This window comes from Nomascus leucogenys, chromosome 22a, assembly GCF_006542625.1.
Source record: "Nomascus leucogenys isolate Asia chromosome 22a, Asia_NLE_v1, whole genome shotgun sequence".
In the NCBI taxonomy this organism is placed as follows: domain Eukaryota; kingdom Metazoa; phylum Chordata; class Mammalia; order Primates; family Hylobatidae; genus Nomascus; species Nomascus leucogenys.
The window spans coordinates 106,425,536-106,437,363 of NC_044402.1; positions in this window are offsets into that span (position 1 = coordinate 106,425,536).

Genomic DNA, 11,828 nt, shown 5'->3' on the forward strand with positions numbered 1-11,828 from the left:
GATACTGTTGGTATAAAAATCCTAGCACAGTGGCTCATAGCAAGGACTGGAGAGATGTCAGTTCTTTCAATATTATCATTCCAGGGCATTTGAAGGACTCATGGTTACCTTTAATCACAGCAACACAGGTTTGTTAGACGTAAGGTGAGATAACCTTAAGAGCGACTTCTAGATTCATAGACTTAGAAGGCATGAAAAGTCACCTGCCATGTTCTGAGAGTAGCTAGAAGGGGACACACTTAGAAATCACTCACAAACCCCAGTGGCCCCTAACTCACTACCCATGAGTGGTCTCCAAGCTCAGAGCTGTGCCAAAAATCCCAATGAGAACCACTGTCCCCAGATCAATTCACCTCCACACTTCCCCAAGGCACATCCTTGCTTCTCTGGCAAGAAATATATAGCATCTTTGAAATAGTGATAGGTGAATGTTGGTGGACAAGTCAGCTCTCAATAATCCTTTTCACAAATCATGAGTCCCCAGACATGTTATCTAAACTGACATTATTTTTACCAATACCATAACAGCTTTGGGCTGGACTCAACTGGCTACAGGATAATCCATTCAAGTCAAATAGTCCACTTTCATCCCGACCTGGGTCTGCTACAGATACCAGTTTACCCAAGACATGAATCTTCCACAGGAAAGGGTGGTGGCATCTAAAGCCCCTTCTTAAGACATGCCTTCAAAGTGCTTGAAACTCTCACAGCCCTACTGCCAAAACCCAGCCACCAGGCATCTTGGGAATGCAATTCGTGGTGGAGATGTTCGCAAAGACATTATTTTGTTGAGACTAAGGGCATTTTCCTCATCAGTAAACTGGAAACAGCAGCCCTGCCCTGGTGATGGTGGAGATGAAATGTGATGTTGCATGAAACAGCTCAGCACAGAGTCCACGCCTGTTGCCACTGCTGCCACTGTCCAGCCTCCATCCAGGAGAAAAGGAGGATGTGACAGAGCTGAGAGAAGAAACAAGCAGCTATTTCTACAGCTTTTCCTTATTCTTTTAAGTGGAGTGTGCACTAATTACCCGCTCTTATGGACATCATCTCATTGAACCTTTCCAACCACTATTTTCACGGACCAGGAACAAGGCCAGGGGACGCTCTGTAACTTGCCGAGGCTGCAAAAGGAAGTCGGGGCAGAGCTAGGGCTCTTGACTCTAACTTCTGAGTCTCTTTCTCCTTGAAGGACATCAGTCCCCTCCCAGAACTGAAATCAGATGCCTCTCTGGGCCTCCCCAGTTTGCCATTTTTATGTCAAGTAAATATTAGTGAGAAGGATCTTTGAAACGTGCAAAGTGCTCTGCTAAGCACAGTACCTGCAATGTCACATGAAATACTCCCAAACACCCAATGAAATGTCAACCCCACAACACAGATGAAGAACTTGATACCCCGGGAAGTTATTCATCTGTGAAGTTAAGCAAGTGGCTCAAGATCACACAGCCAGTAAAAAGAAGAGTCCTAGGATTCCAACCCAGGTCAGCCCAATTTCAAGTAACCATACATTTAGATCAACTGGGCTGAAGATAAAAAGGAACACCCCTAAGAGTTTGCTTTTGCTACACTCACAAAAATCCAGCATGTAAAGGATTCAGGAAGGCATCTAAGAAAAGGACTTGAAATTGCAGAAGACCTAAGTTTGGAGGAGAATCAAGGCCAGAGAGAGACTCGAAAGGCTATGATATTTAGACGTGAACCAGCACTTGTTCAGGCAATTTAACTTGTGAGTTTTTTGAGACAGAGTCTCACTCTGTTGAGTGAGGCTGGAGTGCAGTGGTATGATCTTGGCTCACTGCAACCTCTACCTCCCAGGTTCAAGCAATTCTCCCACCTCAGCCTCCCTAGTAGCTGGGACTACAGGTGTGTGCCACCATGCTCTGCTGATTTTTCTATTTTTTGGTAGAGAGAGGGTTTCACCATGTTGGCCAGGCTGGTCTTGAACTCCTGACCTCAGGTGATCTGCCCACCTCAGCCTCCCAAAGTGCTGGGATTACAGGCATGAGCCACTGCACCTGGCCGTAACCTGTTTAATTTTTAAACAGAAAAAAAAAAAAAATGAAAAGAGAGAGAGACAGTTAAGGTCTTTTTTTTTTCTTTTGAACAGCAAACTACTCAACCAGGGAATGCTCTCTGCCCCCACATCATCCATCATATGATGCTGCACGTTTTGTGAAACCACCAACTGTGTATGAGTGTGGAATTGTTCCCTCAAGGTAAGTGGCTGAAACTCAGTCACATGAGACTCCTGTAACTGTGCTGGACAGAGCTGAGGAAAGACACTCTAGGGAATGCTCTGCCTGGCGGGAGGGAAGGCGAGATGACCCAAGGGTGCTGAGCCCTTCAAGCCTCACATCTCTGATTCAATACACGGCAGCCTGGAAGGGACACATCTCACCCAGCAGGTACACCAGGGAAGGCATCCAAGCTCCCATGGGCCTTGGGGACCGGGCACCACTTTAAGGCATGTCTGGCTCCTCACCAGTATGGCAGGCCCTGTTGACTGAGGCATAGGGAGGCTACAAGGGCTTCTGCCTGGCACAGCCAGGACCACCCTGGGCACCAGGATGCTCAGAGCCCACCCCTCGGCATGCTGCCCAAGCTGATGGATTGCATCCTGTCAGGATATTGATCCTGATGAACTAGGAGACCCTTGGCTGTGATTAAATGAACCTGAGCAAAAAAAAAGTCTTGAGCTATAGATGATACCCTGCCACTTGGGAGACATTGCCAGAAAATCAACTCCAAACAGCTCTAATGGAATGTGATCGAGACTTTAAGCATCTAGGGAGGGGGGCGAGAGGAAGTTCTTCACAGCCAGAGATGCCTTCCAGAGTCTGGAAGGCCCATTCACTCGGCCTGCAAACCCTGAGTCTGTGTGCCTATGGGCAGTGCTTGAGTCCTTCCAGACCCAAGGCTGAGACCGAAGAAACAGAAGGGCCCCTCAATAGCTTCCAGCCATGGAAAAGACTCGTGCGGAAGTGGATAGGGAGGTGGATAATGTGGCATGGCTCTTCAGTGGGATCTGAAAACCTGAATGAAGCTGCATCAATGCAGTTTTCAGGATGTGTCTCCACTGAGGGCAGGTTCTGCGTCCAACTCACCTTTCTCTTCCCCACATCAGATATTCCACCCGACAACACGCTTGCATTCTCACTGAACCCAGTGAAGCTAGTGGGCAGAGTCCAGTGCCCTCAGTCACTCAGTGTGCCTCCAGCCGACACCCCTGAAAGACCTCGGAGCTCTGCCCTACGGAGCCCCCATGCTGGGAGGAAGAACAGTGAAAACACAGCGAGGCCACGGCTAGGAAAATTACAATGCAGCGGGATGGGCACAACGACAGAAGAGCCGCACTCCACGCCCAGGCAGGAAGAGAGGTGCCTGGAAGCTTCTTGGAGGCCCAGCTGTGATTCTAGGAGAAGAGAGTGAGCTCCTGGGTCTGGGGGAGTAGGATAACAGCCACAGGGGTTAGAGCTTATCAGACTTGTGATTGGTTTTCATCACAAAAATCACAACAGGATGTGAAGCGGAGGAGTGACACCATCACATCCACATTTAGCAAGTTTTTTTTTTTTTTTTTTTTTTTTTAGATGGAGTCTTGCTCTGTCGCCCAGACTGGAGTGCAGTGGCGTGATCTCGGCTCACCGCAACTTCCGCCTCCCAGCTCAAGCGATTCTCCTGCCCCAGCCTCCCGAGTAGCTGGGATTACAGGTGCATGCTGCCACACCCAGCTGATTTAGCAAGTTCTGACTGCATTTGGGGAGGGGGTGGAAGGATGGCAGAGTGGGGAGCCTGGAGGCAAGGAAAGCAGGTGGGGGGTGCCCACCTCGGGGGCTGTGGGGAGGTGGGGAAGGAGTACAGATGGAAAGCTCTGTATTGACTGTATTCCCTGCTGGCTGTGGGGAATAAAGGAGGAGAAGGAGGCAAGGATGGCGCCCAGGGTCTGCCTTGGAAGCCTGGTAGCAAATGGTATCATTGGTGAGGTAGGAAATTCAGGAGCAGGGCAATGGAGAAGAAAACTGCATCAAGTCAGGTCAGAGCATGCTGAGCTTGAAATACTCCCGGGAGGACTCTGTGGAATGGCGCCATGGGCAGCTGCCCTCTGGATCCAGAGCCCTAGACAGAGGCGGGAAGTGGGCCGGGGTCTAGGAAGCAGCAGGGGAAGCTGACTCCTGGTAGTCGATGTTCCCCAGAGAAAGCACACGGGGTTATTTAAAACAAGCACCACGGCAAAAGAATAAATTGGTATAGCTAAAACCCAGGAAACACCCACGTTTAAGAAAAAGTAGAAAGGGAAAAAAAAATCCACAAAAGAGACGTTTTAAAAGCCTGAAAAAGAGAATAAAAACCGGGAGAGACTGATGGCATGAAAACAAAGGGGGCAGGGTGCGGTGGCTCACGCCTGTAATCTTAGCACTTTGGGAGCCCGAGGCAAGCGGATCGCTTGAGCCCAGGAGTTTGAGATCAGCCTGGGCAACATGATGAAACCCCATCTCTACCAAAAATACAAAAATTAGCTAGTTGGTAGGCTACTGGGGAGGCTGAGGTGGGAGGATCCCTGGAGCCCAGGAGGTCAAGGCTGCAGTGAGCCATGATCACACCACTGCACTCCAGCCTGGGCGGCAGAATGTAAGACTCTGTTGAAAAGAAAGAAAGAGAGAGAGACCTCAAGGACATGGACCCTGATTTGATCTTCACAGCAGCGTTATCATTCCCATTTAACAAAGAAGAAAGTTGAGGTCCAGAGAGCCAAGAAGATTAAGCAACCTGCACACTCTCTTACTTTAGAAAACAGGCTCACGTCATCCTCCCATAGCTGCCTCCCACGGGCTCTTAAGTAAGTCTCTTCCTTCCCTTCCTTCCATTCCTTCCGTTCCTTCCCTTTCTTTTTCTTTCTTTCATAGAAACCTCCTCTTCGTGGTAAAAATAAGTAACCGGGATAAAGGATTCCACACTAATGTTAAGAAATGAACTGAAGAGATTTCAGGCCTTGGGGGAAGACCAACATTTGTTTAAATCCTTCAGGCCAGCCCCAGCCCATGCCCTCCACAATCCTGGAGGCTCATCCCTGCCAGGTCTACAGGGGTGAAAGTCTGAGAGAAGGGTGGAAACACGTTAGCCCGAGGGACACCCAGACGGCTGTGTGGGCTACGGGACTTCCCGCGTGGGTGGAGGGGTCGGGACCCGGTCCGGGGCCGCTTCGCAAGACAGCCGGGCATCCTCCCTCCCGTGCGCGAGCCTGGAGCGCCACCTAGTGCCCGCCAGCAACATGAACACACGCCAAGGGAGCACTGCCAGCTACAGGGGCTGGGCTCCCGTTGTTTGCTCCGTGGTGCTTCTGTCCGAGAGACCCTGGAGCATTCTCAAATCTCTCAAATCTTCAGTCCAGTGTGGCCAGTTCCGATGATCTGAAAGGTTTATCCAAAGAGATCTTCTGTGGCCTGAGCACCGGGAATGAGGACAACAGCGGGGAAAAATAACAACTACAGGAGTGATTAAAACCCTTAAAAGGCTGAGACAGATGGACAGCCCTGGAAGAGAAACCCAGTGTCTCAGGGAGAGGTAATAAAAAACGTAAAGAGAAGCAAACATCAACCTTGAAAGCAGCCGCCTCGAGCATTAATACCAGATATGCTGAGTGATATATCCAACGGACAAAATTATTTTCCCATGAAAAAAGGGAGAAGCGAGAGGAAAGGAAAGGAAAAAGACATATGCATGTCCATGAGGGATTTTTTAAAGGGTAATAACAATACAGAAAGAGAAAAGTGCATGGCCCTTTGTAGAAATGGGGATGGGGGTGCTTGATTTAGGATTCACCTGATGTGGGAACGATGGAATTTCCCTCTGCACCCTGCATAAGAGTAAATCAGTCCTGAAATGTACCAGAGAAACCGACAAACACAACATTACCTTCTCCTGCATCTCTCATGGAAAGTGTCCCAAAGAGGCTCAGCAGAATGGAATTGAGCTGAGCTGCGATGAGAAAGCATATACGCTGTAAAGGAATATTCTATATAGAAGCAATCAATCCAAGGTGATTCATGCAATCAGCCAGTCAGAGGTGTAAATCCCACGGGGTGCATGAGGTATGCCACAGCCTGGATGCCTATTTTCTGGGGGCAAGGAATGAATGGATTTCTCCCTCCTTCCTGGGCTCCAGTGCTTTTAGCAATTGGCACTGTGGCAGGATTTATACCATGGTTCTTGTAAATTATACCTTCTCTCTCTCCTTTTCAAAGATTTCTTTCAATAAAATGCAGATGGAATTGTTGGAGAGCTGCTTTTCATGTGTTTATAGGTTACTTCTGCTTGGCTGCTTATGCAGGTGCGTGTCTCTAGACCTCTTTGTTTTTTATTTTCTCTGCCTATTAGGGAAATGGAAACATATGGATTCCTTCTTTGGGCCCAGCGGACCTTATAGAATAGTATCCCTGTTGCCTTCCTCACACATCTTCCTGTAATCACATGGCTCTGAATTAGCCTCTTAATCTCCCAGTGGAAAAGCCGTAATACAGGGAAATACAATAAAATGTATATGCATTCTGAATGCCAAAGTATTTACAAAGTAGATGGGAATGTGGTCATTTATACAACTGTGTAAGGAGAGTCTCAGCTGGCATTGGTTACAATATGAATAAAGAAGTAGACATTCAAAATGGCAGACATATCTGGTGGTCCAGTAAGCAAAGATTTTCAAGTCTAGTTGGGAGAAAAGAAAAAATAGTACTGAAGTGCAAAGAAACTGGAGGCTTGGATTTGGATCTGAACTTCCAACATAATCATTTCCAGGTTACGTGAGCAGTTTAAGGCAGAGATTTCATGACTTTTCTTCACCTGGAAGATGAAGAATCTAGAAACATATGCGGAGTGTTCTCAGAAATGCATAGAAACAAATGGTGAAGGCCTGCTATAGGTAATATCCCCATGTTTTAATTCCCATTGTAAATAAAGATCCCATTTACTGAAGGCGGCATATGTTTTATTAATATGCCCCACTACGGCCCTTTAGGAAGAGGCAATAAGCAAATGTTTACCCAAGAGGCTGTCCACCATCCCCAGCAGAGTGCTCATTAAGACTAATAGGAACATACAGCATCTATGTTGCGAAAATTTCACGAAAAGAACAGCCCTCAGCTAGAGATGGTCATTTTGCAGTCCTTCTTCCAAATCAGTATAAGGACAGCCTGGCCTCCTTATCAGGAAGGTGAGGAGGTAAAGTGCACAGAAGACCATCCCTACCATGCCTGGACAAAAAGACAGATGTATCCTGTGGGGTCTCAAGCTTGCAGTGTTATGCGATTGGGAAGCCCCAAATGATGCACAGAGGTTCAGACCAAAATGCGGCTCAGTCCCCCTGTGCTTTTCTGAACCTTTTGGAAACACTGCCAAAGTGGCAGGTGAAGTCACACCCTGGAGCCCTGACAACCATGGCCCCTGACCATCTTCCTGATACGATGGGTGGGAAACCTGCTCTTCTCGATGGATAGATGAGACTCGGGTGGGGTAGTGACTTTCAGACCCTCACAACCCCTTCCCTAGACTGAACCTAGGATAGGAAGGTAGGAACCGTCAGGAAGAATCTGAAGAGATTCATTATGTGTAATGAATGATATTACTGCATCTGAAGACTGGAGAATCATTGTATGTAATGAATGATATGACCGATGGCACCTTTTTCTCAGACGAAAAAAGAGCAAACAGGGAAAAGAACCACCCATAGGGTCTGCATGGAAAACTCTTACAACTGACCCACATGACTTGAACTTGATTCTTCTCCTCTCCAATTCATGAATCCAATTCTATACTAGCTCCTTCTCTAAGGAGAGTAAACACCATTGTCGAGCAGTGAGGTCCTGACCAATGGATTGACCTGCTCCAGTTGTAGCCCCAGCTCAGCTTTGAATGCATAACCTCAGGCAGATTGTGTGACGTTTTCAGCCTGTTTCCAAATCTGCAAAATTAGATGGTTGAGCAAGGTGATTTCTAAAATTGTTTTCAGTCTTAACATGTAGGACTCTACGTATTTTGTTGTTTTGATTTTTTAATTTATATATTTTTTATCTTCAGAGACAGGGTCTCACTATGTTGCCCAGGCTGGTCTTGAACTCCAGGACTAAAGTGATCCGCCCACCTCGGCTTCCCAAAGTGCTGGGATTACAGGCATGAGCCACCGTGCCTAGTCTTGGACTCTACGCATTAACAGTTAAATATTAACTCTTAGGATGTGCTGTCCGTGCCAGGCAAATAGCATACCCATGACTTAGGTGAGCCCAGAGGTGGTTTCCCGACAGAGCAGGGTTTGTCCGCCCACCCTTGTGTGGATTCCCCTTCTGACCCCTCAGCCCTCATTCAAGAGGTGGCTGGCCAGAAAAAAAAGGATTACACGTGTTTTGTCATGGAAGCATTTTCTCATTTGGTCTCTTATTGCCAGTAGGAAGACATAATAAATACTAATTAAAATAACCTGATGCAGCATTTTTCATCTTGACAAATAGCTTGTCCCCCATCTTTACACAAACAAATTAGCAAAAGCATAGGAGGATATATGGCTCTAGACAGAGTAAAAGAACAGGAGCTACACCGTGCACTTAGTATATGCCACCAGTTGTACAGTGAGCCTGTGACTGCAGCTATTTCAAATGTAATTACCTCAGTCACCCCCCACTGGGCAGGGACTCTTAAGGTCTGCTCAGCTTCTAGTGCATGGCTGGTGCTCAATAAATGACAAATGCAATTATAATAATTAATAATTCATATATTAATAATGCAATCCCTTTCCCGTGCTCAATAATTGCCGCCAACAAGCCATGCACACACAGGAACTGGCACTGCCAGGCGCCCGGGAATTTCTCCACACTTCCATAAACCTGTGTCCAAAGGTCACCTTGAAGAGGCAATCACAGCCGCCTGTTAGTCTAACAAAGATGGCTGGTTTAAATGCTTCATTTTTTTCCTATCGCCTTCCCATTTCAAATATTTACAACTCTCTTCGAGACCCAGCCTTGAGAAATAAATGCCCTGTTGACACAGTTGATAGCAGTTGATAGCTGTGGAGGATCCTCCTTGTACTCCCAGGAGGCACTGCAGTCACCTCCTTTATCCCAAAACTGCATAAAGTTCAAGGAATTGAAAGGTACACCCAGACTTGAGAGCCTTGAGGTGCAGACAGAGCCACTTATCTGGGGTGAATTGGTGAACTCAGTTCGGCACATCCTCATCCCACAGTGAACAGATCGTTCATTTTGGAGACAGTCACAAAAATCAAAAGCTCAAGCAGGTTATTCATACCCCAGCAAGTCTTCTCAGAAGAGGGCTAATGCTGATCTCTTTATCTCATCTGTGCTTTCTTTTTTCCTGGCATTCTTTGATTTTTCACAATGCAGGTAATTCCACTCTGTTTGATCAGAACTCACTCAAGTTGCCTAATGAATTTCAATTGCCAGTTTTAGTTTTCCAACTGGCCTCTCCTCCCCGGACATCCATGCGATTTCCAAACTGAGATTAAACATCAGTGTTTCTGACTCCCCACAACCCCATCCCCCAAATCCATCTGCTCTTCCCCAAGACCTTCCCGTTTTCTGTAATAATAAGGCCATGGTCAGCAGGAAGGAAAGAGGCTGATGTCATCAGACAATTCTCTAATCCTTCTGGAGCCCAGAAATGACTGACCTTTTGTTATGCATAAAATCCACTCCTACATCCTAACTCGGAGGGACTGGAAGGCAAAGGAGTCCTTTAAACTGATTGTCTTGCTTCTTACAAATCATTTTTTCACATTGTTTTGTCAGCTCTACTTTCTTTCAGGTTCCCAGTAAAACCAACTAAAATACAGCTTCTGACTTCACCTTCAGAGGATAAAGTATATATAAAACTAACTTTCAAATATAATGTTCTGGGTGTTGATTACAGCACATTCATCAAGATAGTGTTTAATTGGAGAGCTCTGTTAAGCATATCATTGGCACAGAATCGCCCTAAATAGCTGCTGGTAATAAGCTGAGTTCCCAGTTTCCACATGTGCAGGAATGTGTCTCCATTCTGTCTTCAGGCCTCCTGGAGGAAGTACTCTGTTTATGTTTTTGGTACATTTTATGCCTCATCCGGGGCTAGAAATGAAACCCTTTGAATATGAGGTTTTCTCTCTCCCATGCTACAAGTTCAGAGCCAGCGTCAAAAGTATCTGTCTCTGTGTTAGCACTCTTTCCAGAACCCTTATAAACATCTTTGCCTTTGGTTCAGTTTTTCGTTTTAATGAATGTGAGATTTCTCGTTAAATAAATACATTGCTCATCTGTAGACAGATGCATAAGAGAAACTCAATATAACAAACTCATCATCTTTCCCTGTAAATTGCTCTTCCTCTCATATGCATTATACTAATTCAGGAATGCCACCATTCCGCTAGTCCGAGTTGGCCAACTTTTCCTGTACAGGGCCAGAAAATAAATATTTTGGGCTTTGGGGCCTCTGTCACAGCTACTCATCTGTGCTGTTGTAGTGTTGTTACTGATGGAGGGTCTCCAGGTTCTTGGCATCTTGAACAAAGAATTGGACAAAACCCACAAAGCAAGGAAACAATGAAGCAACAAAAGCAGAGATTTCTTGAAAATGAAAGTATACTCCACAGGGTGGGAGCAGGCGGGAGCAAGTGGCTCAAGGGCCCGGTTACAGAATTTTCTAGGGTTTAAATACCCTCTAGAGGTTTTCCATTGGTTACTTGGTGTACAACTGTGTAAATGAAGTAGTGGCCTATGATCAGTCTGCTTGGTTGCAGGAAGGAACCAATCAGAGACTGAAGCAAAGTTATAAAGATACACCCTATGCAAATGTCTGATTGGTTGCAGAAAGTGACCAATCAGAGGCTGAAGTGAAGTTACAAAGTTATACTCCTATGCAAATGAAGACTTGGCCCACAACCAGCCTTATTAGTTGCAGGAGGGGACCAATCAGAGGTACCTTCAATTTCTCATCTGCCACACAGAGAAAGGTGGGGGCGGGGGTAGGAGGGTGGTTGCAAAGGGAGTAGCCTCTGGTCCTTTTGTTACTTGGGTGTGGAAAGTTGGGGTTTTCCTTTTGATTTAGTTCTAGGAAGTCAGCGTGAATTGACATTAGGTTCCCTGCCTGCTGACCCTATTCTCCTGCCTCAGTGTCAGAGGCGTTCAAACCAGAGCAACTCCACAAGATATGGGTCATAAAGGCCTTGCTGATAAAACAGGGTGCAGTAAAGATGCCAGCCAAATCCCACCAAAACCAAGATGGTGATGAGAGTGATCTCTGGTCATCCTCACTGCTCATTATATGTCAATTATAATAACATTAGCATGCTAAAAGATACTCCCACCCATGCAGTGACAGTTTACAAATGTCATGGCAATGTCCCTATATACTCTAAAAAGGGGAGGAACCCTTGGTTCTGGGAATTGCTTGCCCCTTTGTGGAAAACTCATGAATAATCCACCCCTTGTGTAGCATATAATCAAGAAATAACCATAAAAATAGCCAATCAGCAGCTCTTGAAGCTGCTCTGTCTATGCAGTAGTCATTCTTTTGTTTAGTGGGCTTTTATTTTGGGTTTTTTTTTTTTTTTTTTGAGACAGGGTCTTACTCTGACTCCCAGGCTAGAGTGCAGTGACAGTGGTGTGCTGCAACCTCCACCTCCCAGGCTTAAGCAATCCTCCTGCCTCAGCATCCCAGAGTAGCTGGGACTACAGGTGCTCACCACCATGCCCGGCTAAGTTTTGTGTTCTTAGTAGAGACAGAGTTTCACCTTGTTGCTCAGGCTGGTCTCGAACTCCTGAGCTCAAGTGATCCACCCACCTCAG